This window comes from Aythya ferina (genome assembly GCF_964211825.1).
Source record: "Aythya ferina genome assembly, chromosome: 8".
NCBI lineage: Eukaryota > Metazoa > Chordata > Aves > Anseriformes > Anatidae > Aythya > Aythya ferina.
This window is the reverse complement of record NC_140304.1, coordinates 13,104,075-13,116,319: the sequence shown is the minus strand read 5'-3', so window position 1 is coordinate 13,116,319 and position 12,245 is coordinate 13,104,075. Positions and strand designations below refer to the sequence as shown.

Here is a 12,245-nt window from a genome sequence, read left to right as displayed (position 1 = left end):
ATTATCAATACTGCAGGCTTCAGCGTAGCTTGGCAGGGGCAGGGCCCTCAGGATAGAGGTTCCCCACACCATTTAGGTTCTTCCAGCTTTATAATATGACCCTCAGGGCAATTACATTAATAATAGAGAGAAGGAGACTGAGGTACAAATACCTAGTGTTGACACTGGAAGTGAAGGATGATAGAGTGATGATAGAAGCTAATGCAGAATGAAATGTAATCAGCATAGAGATGAATGATGCTTCTCGTCCCTTTTCTCCCGTCTAGGCTTCTATATGCAGCAGAATACAGATGTTGAGGGCAGTTCCTATTTTGCTTGGCAAGGAGGAAGTCCTGCATGCAGTGAAGGAGGAAGAGTTACAACTAAGTTGTAGCTGCATTCATTCACCTCACCCTTTGTTGCTTCTCTCCCTACAATTAGCTCACGTAAGTCAATCAACAGGCAGAGTCCATCCTGGACCCCACCTGAAACTCACTTTATGAATTATTACTGTAGGAGTGCCTGATTTATTGATGGGAGCTACGTCTTGCCTCCCTAAATTAACTACTCTTTTATAGCCTCCTGGTCTTTAGGGTCACATGAAAGAAAATCAATTTTCAGAATTATGGGCCCACTATATTTACAAGGAAATTATGCTAATGCCCAAAGAAGTGCTGAGTATCACACGGCGTGCAGTATCACGTAGGGACTGGCCTTCCTGGGAGTATATCTGATACCGGTGTGTAACCCGTTCATCACGGGAAGGCTCACAGAGGTGGCTGCACGCTGCCTGTGCACATGCCTTGCTGTTGTGTTTCTAGGAGCAAAGTAAACCTGTTGGGGGCAGAAGGCTGAAGAAAGTAAGTCTATGGTAGATCCCTGCCTGGGAGATGGTTGCCTCAAAATAGCCTACAGCCTGTGCAGAGCTCCTAGCTGGAGGGTCCATGTTAGTGCTACTCGAATGTTCTGCCTGTTCTGCGTCTCGGCCGAGGTAGAAGGAAATGTTCTTCTCTTTGGGAGATGTAGAAAGGAAGAGATTGAACAAGATGCCATATACAAGAGCATGGCATGGGTAACACAAGGGCAGGAGCTGAAAAAACATTAAGACACTTCTGTGAGCCCTCAGCAAGATGGGGGAGAGCTATTTCTGACTATTCACCACCTGGGGGGCAGCATCCAGAGGAGCAGTTTCCACCAGGAGAAGCTGTTTTTGTCTCCATGGAAAAGTCTGTGTGGAAGCTGCCTGGCTGGGCATTTGGGTGAGCCTCCCCTGACCTGCGACACAGCGTTTGGGGAAGGAGGGAAAGTGAAATTTGCTGCTTGCTGTTTTCTTCTTTCTTTCTTGGAGGCCAAGCCTTCCCTGCCAGGGCCACAGGCGCCGCTCCCCTGCTCTGGCAGGTAGCCTGACTGACACCCTGTGCACGTTCAGCAGCTGACTTCTGTGCAGAAAATCATTTTGCAGAGCCAGCATTGTCTCTGTAAGGAGGAATTGTCCTTACAGGGGACACTAGTGAGAAATGTCTAGCAAAAAGCTGCTTTGTAAAGGCCTTAAAAAGGTGCTGGGTGTACTTTCGTTCTCATCAGCCAGGGATTATTAACTTCAGAAATTAACTTCTGCCTCCCACTTAGCTGAAATATGCAGGGACAGGCATCCCCTTTGGCCACATAGGACTGAGCCCATAGACTTGTTCCTAAGGATATGTGCGCCTTTTTCCCTTCACTTCAGTAGTGGTTAAATGGTCTGTTTCACTGTTCAAAGCTTTGTTCCCCAGTAATATCTGTGTGCACTAGTTCCTTTAGTACTTTCAAAAGCCTCTTTTCAGGATTTCCCTGGTGGGAAGGCAGTGAAAGGAGTGACTTTCTTTTCCTTGGTAGTACCAGAAACCGCTGCAACATTTTATGTTGTTGGATTCTTTTCATGATGAGTAATCACTGAAGAACCTAGACCTGATCAAAACTCTCATGCTTGGGTTTAAGTAGAAGACTGCCTTTCAGATTTTTCTCCATCACTGGGAAACTCAGCGGTAGCTCCCTGCTATGCCAAGATCTCATTCAGAGATTTCACTCAGAGGGTGGTGGGGCCCTGACACAGGTTGCTCAGAGAGGTTGTGGATGCCCCATCCTTGGAGGCGTTCAGGCCCAGACTGGAGAGGCCCTGAGCAACCTGATCTGGTGGCTGGCGTCCCTGCCTATGGCAGGGGGTTGGAACTGGATGATCTTTAAGGTCCCTTCCAACCCAAACCATTTTGTGATCTGTGCTTACAGGGCTGCATTCAGAATGGCATTGCCACAGCAACCAGCAAAGCTAAAAATGTTGATAAAGTACATAGCATCTTTGGGGGTTGATTGAAGGGCAGAGAGATTGCTACTCCCTCAATAATGTGGGTGTTGTGTTTTTGGGGTGATTTTTTTTTTTGGTTGTTTTGTGTTTTCTTGAAAGAAGTAAGTTCCCTGCAGGCAGATTCCAGATTGTGGCTTTGGCAAAATATGGAGGTGAAAAAGGAAAGTCCATCTGCCCCAACTGCTGACTTGACAACTGTGCTGTTGGAATAAGCGGTGTTCCTAAAATGGAAAGAGAGAGAGACCTAGGAGGCAGTGTACGTGGTCCCCCTTGCAGTTCCCTATTGCGTGCACAGTACCGCTCTGTTCAGTCACGGCTGACATGTTTTTACGAGACTTCTGCTAATGCGTTGGTGGTCTGACAGCTGCTAGGAAATTTTCCTGAAGGGCTAGACTTTTTTTTCTTTTTTTCCCTCCATGATGACTGTACCCTAGAGGGTTAGCATAATATCACAAACATCAGTGCTCCCACCTGTATGCAAAGCATTTCCTGCTCTGGTTAGGGACAGAAGCCGAGTGTTAGAGGAGCTCCTGTGTTGGCTGCTAAAATGTATCAGCACTAGAGGAGTCTGTGGAGAGCAAGCATCAGTTATCCCAGAGATCAGAAATCCTGAGTGAAAAAGAGCCATTTACAGTTACAGTGCTGACAGTGGCTTTTCAAGTGTCATTAGAAACTACTAAAATTATCTCATTAGCCAGTAATTGCTGGGACCCTGCATGTAAATTACAGTCATCCGAGGAGAGGCTGGTGGCAGACTCAGATCTGCCTTACGTAGATGTTTGTGTCGTGTCACCCAGCTTCAGGGGCTGGCATTGCTGCTGCTCCAGGTCAGGCACGAGCCGGGTGGCAGCCAGCTGCCCCCATCCCACAGCCACGCTCCTCAGCCACCTCCTAGCACAGGAAGAAGCTGCAGGCAGTCACAGAGATGCTGAGAGGAGGAGTAGGGGAGCTTCCTAAAAGGGAAATGAGCTGATAGGAACATCTGGAGACCCTCCCACTGCCTGCACCAACAGCTCTGAGCCGGCCTCCCACGCCGAGAGGTAGCAGCTCTTGTAGTGCGGCTCTAGAAGCGTGGCTTGGCTGCAGCCCGCCTCGACTTGTGCCTGACCAGTGCTAAAGCCCAGTGACTGGAAACCTCCTGGCGTGGGACTCGATGTACAAGAGAACAAGCCGGGCAGCCCCAGCTGCCAGCCTGCACCCCGGCATCTGCAGCCAGCTCACAGAGGGCTCTGTGCAAGGCTTGGCTTGTGGGTAATGAACGTGGTTTTCAAAGACAAGATCAGAAATGAGGCTGTGGCCATAGGAGACACTGAAGTTTGTGTTACTCTGCTGATAAAGATTTATTCTCTGTCACGGGACAAACCAGTGGTATATTGTGCTCCCATACCTTTCTGCTTAGGGGAAATGCTAGCCTCACTTTTCCTGGTTCTAAACAATTAAAATGGCTTTTGCTTCAATTATGTTCATTACACTAGTTGGCATAAAGGTAAAAGGGCTTGTTGCCCCACAGTCTTTAGGGTATCAGCAAATCAGTTCTTTGGGTTCTGACTCTGCAAACACAAAGCAGGATGCAATTAAATCATTAGAAAATCTATATTGATGGTGAAGTTGTTACACCTTCCAATAAGATAGTCACAGTTGTCTGTGGTCAAAGACAGGATGTGCTTAGTCATGAGGGCAGTTGTGGTGGACGTGTCCGAATGGCAGCCTGGAGGTGTTGCATCAGCTGATGGTAAACACGGAGGAGTCCAGCAGTGTTGAATCTGCTCAACTTAAAACTGATCCCAGTCCAGTTTGTGGCAAGCTGGCTGCATTTCTTATGCGAAGTGCCACCCCAGCAGCTGGAGGGAGCAAATCTGGTGAGTCAGAAGTCTTGAAGCTATGATTTTACCCGAACTGTGATTCTTCCACACGAGGGTTGGCTTTATCATTGTCAAGACTCTGTGTGCAGCTTCCAGTTTTTCATTAAGTTTTGCTCTCTTAATAGTTTAGTAAGTGAGTGTCTGAATACATTCTGCACTGCTACCAGCCTGTATGGCCATTCTTCTCTGATTTCTCCAGGTTTCCAGTGCAGATAGCTTCGGCTCGTAAGAGCCACAACTATCTGAAGAGCCCCTATTAGAATGAGTTTGGAATGAATTTGATAAATAAACCCTATGCCTGCATGACAGGAACATGCTCATTGCTACAAGTGTTTCTTTAACCACTGCTCCCTTATCAGCATGAAAAACAGGTACATTGAGTATCTTGGGCAAATACACTTGTGTAGATGCTACAGAATTGCAAGTGTTATCAGCAAACTGGTTCAGGGATAACATTTGCAATTCCCTACACTTCGAATTGCTGTCAGTAATGCTCATCTTTCCTGAAAGCCTCATCCCTGCTAATTTACTCACATTCTCTCTGAGACCACGTCAAGATATGTCACTGTGATAGAGTCCACATAGACTTCCCACACAAACTGTCCTTTAATTTATGTCTTGCTGAAGTACAGGGAACACAGAAGGCAGACAAAGCAGATGCTGAGTAGCTAAATAACAAATCTCTCCTCCCACCCTCAGACTGGTCTAAGAAGCTCATCTCTCACAGAACTGATATTTATTAGGAAAAATTATCTAGTGATTAATAGCTATGCAGTAGTGTACTGATGTTGTAAATAACTTAAAATGAGGAGCGCATGCACAGCAACAATAACCAGCTTTCTTCATTTCAACACAGATGAGTCCTAAGTTGGACAAACCATGCTGGGCATTTCAATCCCTGCTCGTACACAGAGCTAGCCAGAGTAGGTAGCTTATGAAGAAGGAAAATTTTCTTGCTCTTGAGAGATGAAGGAAAGTGGAGGTCGCAGAAGATCTTAGTCCCAGTCCTGAAATTCAGAATGCAAGTGAAATAAAACACTGCACTGGTGCAGGCAGCAAGGAAAGCATCAGCAATCTTTAATCTCTGCTTCGTATCACTGAGGAGGAATTTTGAGTGGGCTTGAAAATTTCTGTTTAGAAGGCTTCTTGGATGAACCAGCTACTCCCAGGCAGGCTTGCTGGGCTGGAGAGCTGACCAACCAGTGTAACAGCATTTGTCCCAGGAGAGCAGCCTTTCTCCTTTTACTGGGCATTTCCTCTGCAACTCAGGAAAGAAATTTCAGGCACTGAGAGGTAAAAGAGATGGTAGTGCTTGTCTGTAGCCTCCATGTGCCATATTTCTGAAGGTTTACCGTGTTCTTTACCATGTAACCTCCTTTTCTGTGACACGTTTATAACCCAACAAGCAAGTCTGGGATCAGACATCAGGACTAAGTAAAAACTGTGAGTTTCTGTGAATGGGGTGACAACATCTCAGTAGGAGTTAGGGTCTTTCCACGTAAGGGATATGCAGTAGATCCATCTAGCAGAGCTCTGGACAAGTATGGGATAACGTGGAATGCTGTTGCTTAAAATGGAGATCAGAAGTTTGCTATCAGATTGGAAGGTAAGATTCTGTCTGAAAAGGAGAGTAGTAAATCGTGCTGAAACATGAACTGTAGTGCTGAGATTGTTCAACGTTTATTTTGACCTTGGCATGAACAGCACCAATGTGCTAATGAGACTGCTTAGGAGGCAACTTTGGAAGCCATCTTCAAACACAGGAGGACCAGAACATCTTGCTAAATTAACTGAATGAACTCACAGGCTGGAATGAAAAGAACAGGGCATCAGGTGGGGGAACAGGAAGGAAACTATTGAAAGTCGATATAGAAAAAAGACTGTAGTTTTGATTTAGATTTGTACGTTATAGTTAATAATTCACCGTGTAGAAATGCATGATGGAAGCCCACTTGGCCTATCAGCTAGCCAAACAGTAGGAACAGCAGTCAGAGCTGTTCTGCATGCAACCACGCAAACCATGCTGGAGCCGTAGGAACACAGCAATTTGCATCTCCTTCACGGGGATGGAAACAATTCGTTACCCGTATCAGCTATTTTAGTTTCCCATGTGCTCAAAATCAAGAGAAACGCTAAGGAGAATGGGACCTACATTGTCACATGGACTGGATCGTTTGCTCACTGGAAACAAGGCTTGAAAGCGGACTGCTTTTGTTCCACCTCAGGCAATGTTCTGGAGGGTGCTGCTTGCCCTGGGAAGTCATCTGCACATTTTAGTGAGTTACTCAGAGCACAGCATCCTGTGAAGGTTGGCTTCTGCAGCTCCATACAAAATATGTGCTAGGCAAGAAGGTCAAAAACAATCGTGAATGAAGTTTATCTGCCTCTGATGATTGCAATAATATGTCCCCAGCAGAGTATTTGTGGAGCTTACCTTTACTTTATACTAAACTACAATGTAATGACATCCACTTAGGAATTTGCTAGATTATTTCCCTCCCTTCTGTTATGCCCACTTTGCCAGGAGCTGGAAATCAACACAGCAGCAGAATTTTTGTTCATGATTGTATTCTACAAACTGTGGAAATGAGAAATTAGGTAAGACATGCACTTTCCTGAGTCCCAGCCTTTTCTGCTAACCTCTCTCTTGTCATGCACATATCTGAAGTGAGAAGAGCCCCTGCAGAGATGAAGGCAGACAACAACAGTGCTATAAAATCCCCTGAGCTGAGTTCTCACTAAAGCATTAGTGTCCTTAAAGCATAAAATTATCACATTCATCAGAGCACGAAGATTTCTGAGATGATGTGGATAAATCCAAAGGGATGCTCCACTGTCCTCACGGCCTTGCTCAGGGCTTCAGCCACAGTGAGCTGAAGTCCTTTATGTTTAGTTCAGTGGAGTGCTGGAGAAAGCTGTTCTGGTTGTTCTGTTTAAAACACTGAAAGCAGTTCTGTGTATTTGTGTGGCCTTCCTGTTTCCAGAGCAAAGTATTCATTGGGTAATTTTGGAAGGAGCTTTAGCAAGCCTCATTGCTTCTGTTTTGCAGTGGGAGAAACTGAGTCCAGGAGGCAGTGTGACCTGCTCGACGCTGCACACTGTCAGTATTTTGTGACTCTTTCATTTGTCCTGTGCTGCATCCACATCCTCAAACATCCCAGCTACAAGCTAAAGTCCCTCTGTGATAGAAGCAGTGGCCTGGTCCAAGGTTTATTTGCAGAGGTGGTGCTCTGGTTACGATGAGTATCACACTGACTGACGTAGTGGTCCAGAAACCACAGCCATTGTCCTGTTTTCTCCTCCCCATCGTATTTTCAGAAGAAAAGTGCACAGTCTCAGCCTCTGTATTCTACAGGTACCGGATAGCTCAGGCAGGATATAGGGAGCCTGTAACCATGGAAGATCTTGGATGATCCTTTGTCTGCTCCTGAGTCATGAATCCACAAAATAGAGCTGGATATCTTGAAAAGACTGAGACATCTGCTCCTTTTACCTCAGATCCCAAGGCCAAATGTAGACGTTCAACTGTCCAGAGTAAATCTAGCGTAATTACTTTTTGAGACACTACAATGATTTCAACTTTACAATGATTTTAATGGGGACAGCATTGTTTTTATGCTCAGCTTATGTTTTGGTATTGTCTTGTCTTCAAAGATCACTGTTCATGCAATGTCAAACAAGTCATCATCACCTCTGCTGGTATGTGGAAAGTGGCAAAAATCTCCTGTCAGTAACAGCACTTCCATCCCCTAAAGCTATGCTTTTTATGCTTTGACCCATATCCCATTATCTTTGCACAGATACTACTTTTGTTTACCTGCCACGTTCATGCCCTGCAGGCCAGTTTTACCGCAGTGCTCCCCAACAGTGCAGCCTTCAGCTGCAATTTCAGTGCGCTGTAGTAATTATGTTTGAAGGTTAATGTTTCATGAAAATATCAAAGCATTTCTGCCCCTCAGCTTTACTGCTGACTTTGGTAAAAGCCTGGTTTTCTTTCTTGTTTGTTTGTTGTGGTCTAATAGTAATCTGTTCAGCAGCCTGACGCTTGTTTCTATCCAGGGCTTAATCTACCTGGAAGAACAGAAGTGAAATATGACCCATGGTTTTGGTAATCTTTGAAAGGTGAGGGGTAGCAAATTTATTTTCTTCCTGAAAACTCTCCTGAGACTTAAAGAATATTTGGAGCTATGTCATCAGGCTGTATTAGGCCAAAGACCTAATCAAAGGCCAGAAAGAAAGAGCCTGTGCTAGTGACAGAAGAGCAGAAAAGATAATATTTATCTTCTGACTTTGCTATATGACATAGAAAAGGAAGACTGAAAAAAAAAAAAAAGGCAAAACAAAAACAAACAAACAAATCAAATGGCTGTAAAGAGAATCCTTTTTCTTAGAAATTTGCATGCTGTATCTCTGATGGCTTTTGCTCTCCCTATATGATGTGGAAAAAAACAACTTCCATTTAAAAATAAAATAAAATAAAATCCCTGCATTATAAAAAATACTCTAAACTGATGAGAATCTCATAACGCACCAATACCACTACTCAAAAAGTAGGCAGATGAGCACAGACTGAAGGAGGATGGGGTTACATTTCATCAGAGATGCTGCTGGCTTTGCTCACAGTACGCTCCAGACGTTCAATTAGCATGCAGAACGTGGTCTTGGGTTTTCTTTCTCCCGAGATTGATGGGCAATTGATTATATCTGCAGAGAAAGGTTAGGGTTAGGGCTGTTTCAAAATATGCTGCCTCTAAATTATGCAGAAGCGGAGAGGGATGGGTGAGAAGGAACCCGTCCAATTCCCCCCGGCAATATTCCAGTTGCTGCTTTCCTGGCCACCCCAGCTCGGTCAGGTGCAGGGCGTCGCACCCCAGCAGGTGGTGACCGGATTCAGCAGGGGCAGGGGCTCCAAGGACGACGTATGGAATCGCCCCCGAAAGGTATTTTCAGTACTTTTAAGCTGACTCTCTTGGCCTTGTTGCATACGCGACTGTAGCTGTGAGAAATGAGAGACGCTTGCCTAGCAATATGTCCTGTCTGCGCGAGGGTGGAAGACGCTATTGACAGCGTGGTGTCGCATAGCAGGGCCTCAGATTTCAAGTGTGAGCTGAAAAAATCAGGCTGCATAGGCAATGAAGACAGATTTCTTTGAGGATTGTGTGTTATTTCAAAGCGCAGGGTTCCCAGATTCCCTCGGTGCTACAGACGTGTGTTAACGAGGGGTCAAATTTGGAGGTATTTTGATGACAAAATCCCTGCTGAATTCAAAACAAGGAAATTCTGACTCTTCCCTGTTGTGTTCCCGGTAGCAGAAGCAACATGGGGACAGGGGCTCCTTGGCTGCAGCCAGAGTACAACCTTCTCTTCTAGGTTTCCTCAGGAAGCCTCATCTCACCTGCCCTGCACAACGCCCCTGTTTTCCAGATTCATGCCCCTTGGTAGACTGCCATTCATATCCGTGTGCTGCAGCCTCTGTGAATTAGCCACTTCCCTTTCTCCTGTAAGTAAAACCACAATAATGCCCTCCTCAATGCACTGTACAAATTGTTACCACGTATAAAACTAGCTTTATCTGGTTTAGTCACTGATGAGCTGAAAGATAAAATAGCTGCTATAAAACCAAGTGAAATATGGGTTTTATAAATTAGATTTCGTGCGGGAGAAAAAAGGCTGGCTGGTTTTTTATGTTGTGTGTATATCATTTTCAAACCTTAATTGCTGAATGTGATATAGTTTGATAGCTAAAAATATCACACCAGTTTTGTGGTGGAAAACATTATTAATGTGAAAATAAGTATGGGCATCTGTATATAGGTGAGAGATAACTAGCACAAGAGAATGTATGAAGTGAATAGAAGCTTTTCAGACAGGAAAAAAGGACAATTTTGCTTATGTACAGCACATTGATTTAAAATATATTTCTGACTTTGCATATGTTTTGAGCTATTTAGCTGAAAATTAGGCACCGCGTCTAATTATGATCTCAAACCCCATGGATAAATGCTACAGGCTCAATACTTTGAGATGTAAATGTAACCACGGTAATGATACTTACATGGGGGTAATAAAATGGTAAATATGAGACCATTCAAAAGATTCAGAAAGAATACCTGGGGGAGGTAGGAAGAACAACAAAAGTGATGAGAAATAGGATAAAGGTTTTCAACGTTTGACAGCTATACATAGTCCATCTAGTCTGGAACCTCCTCCCAAAGGTCACAAACTGATGCTTCAATGCTGGCCAAAAAGCATAATGCATCTAACTGATGGCAATACTGAGGTTTTTGGGGGTGGATGAGGTGAGGGTGTGTGCCTGACCTTCATGTTGTCACAAATTTATGCCCTAGTGCCTGAGAGTTGCTGATGTGTATTTGAGCATTAATTAGGTCATATGCGAACTATTTAATTGTTGGCCAACTAACAGAGCTGCAGCTGGCTTTCAATTTCTCAAGGTCCCTGTCATTCGAAATGTAGTGTTCATTTAGAGAGCCATTCTGTTCTAGAAAACTCAGACGAGAAAAACCTGCCTTAAAAGTATCCCCAGTTCTGAAAGTAGTTTTGAGAGTTATGTCAGAAGGTGGTGCCTCATCAGGGGAAAAAAAAAAAAAAAAAAAGTAAAAATGCATGCATAGATGATAGAAAAGAGCAGTTTCATGCCATAAAATCACTGCTGTGAGAGAAGAGGCCCATGTGGGGTCGTGGTGCTCACCCAGCCAGCTGGCGATTTGGGAGATGGCTGGTGAAACATTCAAAATTTGCGGATACCAAAGAGGACGGCGATGGCTGACGTAGAGAATCAGAGCAACGATTAACCCCCAGATTTGAAGGCCCAGGCAAGCAAGGCAAGATCACCGCTCAGGCCTGTGGCAGCTCATGCTGTAGTAGCAGCAGTTGAGCAGAGCTCTCCCTCCGGTACCTCAGCTCAGAAAGGCCAGAGCAGGTACCCAGAGGGATGGCGTGAAAAGCTTTTCATTACCACTGGGTGGAGCTGAAGCCCTTTTTGTCCAAGCTGCTCCTTTCATAACTTCCTCCTCTTTCGTAGAGAAAAACTGTGAATCAGGCTGTTTGCAGATCGATCTGGAGAGCTCGTTATCCTGCTGACCTCGTTCTGCTGGAAGGGGAGGTCAGTGAGTGTGCTTCACGGGGGCTGGGGGGGGCTGTTCTCCAACAGCGTGCGGTTGTTTGGGCTGAAATGTCAGACACTGCCAGGACTTGGGATGAATTTGTAGTGATTAGGCAGTCATATAAAATCCTCATTGTCTTTAAATGGCTACAGTAAACCAGCCGTAAGACTCAAACCTGAACGAGTGAAGGGAAAATAGCTGAAAGAAATGTGTCAGGGTGAAGAATGTGTGTGTTAAATAAGTTTTCCTTGTTTCTCAGTTCAGCTTTTCTGTTGTAAATGATTGTGAGTGACAGCAGCAGATCCACAAGATGGGAGTTTGGATCAGACATAAGGGAAATAGGACTTGTTTTGAAACCAAGTTCCCAGCAGATGGACAGGGCAGCAGGAGGGTGAAAGCAGTTGTCCAGATCACTTGGTGCTCGTTACTTGGTCTTTGTCCCGTCCTGCTTAGCTGGGCTCCAGTGCCCTGTTTTCAACCTGCAGCCAGGCTCCCCGTATCTCATTCTGATTTATCTGCTCCGTGTTTTGCTAAACGCCTGCTTTTCCCACAGCTGGATCGGACTAGAGCCTAGTCTCTTAAAATCTGGCTATGTATACAATAGCAATTTAAGAGTTTTTTGGCCCCCACTTGCCCTCATTGCCCCTCTCCTGGGTGGCTGAAGTACAGCAAAGGCAGCCCGCTGGGTTTTCTGTCCTGTGGCTGCCACAGATCACCCCCTGGGCAAGCAGCTTATAACACCAGTGAGCTGAGCTTCCTGAGATGTGAATTCCCCTAGTGAGGAGCTCCATTTAATGATCCCTGTTGGATGTATTTATGGTGGCTGAACATCTCTATGCCCCACAGCTCTGAGAGCAAAAACCTCTTCAGCAGATACAGCCAAATGTAGCAGGGGCTGTGGCTTCAAGCTTTGGTACTACAAAGGTCTGGTGGCATAAC

The 12,245-nt window shown here is 45.2% G+C and overlaps 1 protein-coding gene across 2 annotated transcripts in view; it reads left to right on the top strand.

Moving 5' to 3' along the window:
• Positions 1 to 11,219: 11,219 nt before the first annotated feature.
• Positions 11,220 to 12,245, top strand: part of RALGPS2 (Ral GEF with PH domain and SH3 binding motif 2) — a 139,469-nt gene continuing 138,443 nt past the window's right edge. For both annotated transcript variants that reach the window (XM_084528650.1, XM_084528653.1), the window contains exon 1: positions 11,220 to 11,305. The gene's annotated coding sequence lies outside the window, so the exon portion shown is untranslated. The remainder of the gene's footprint in view (positions 11,306 to 12,245) is intronic.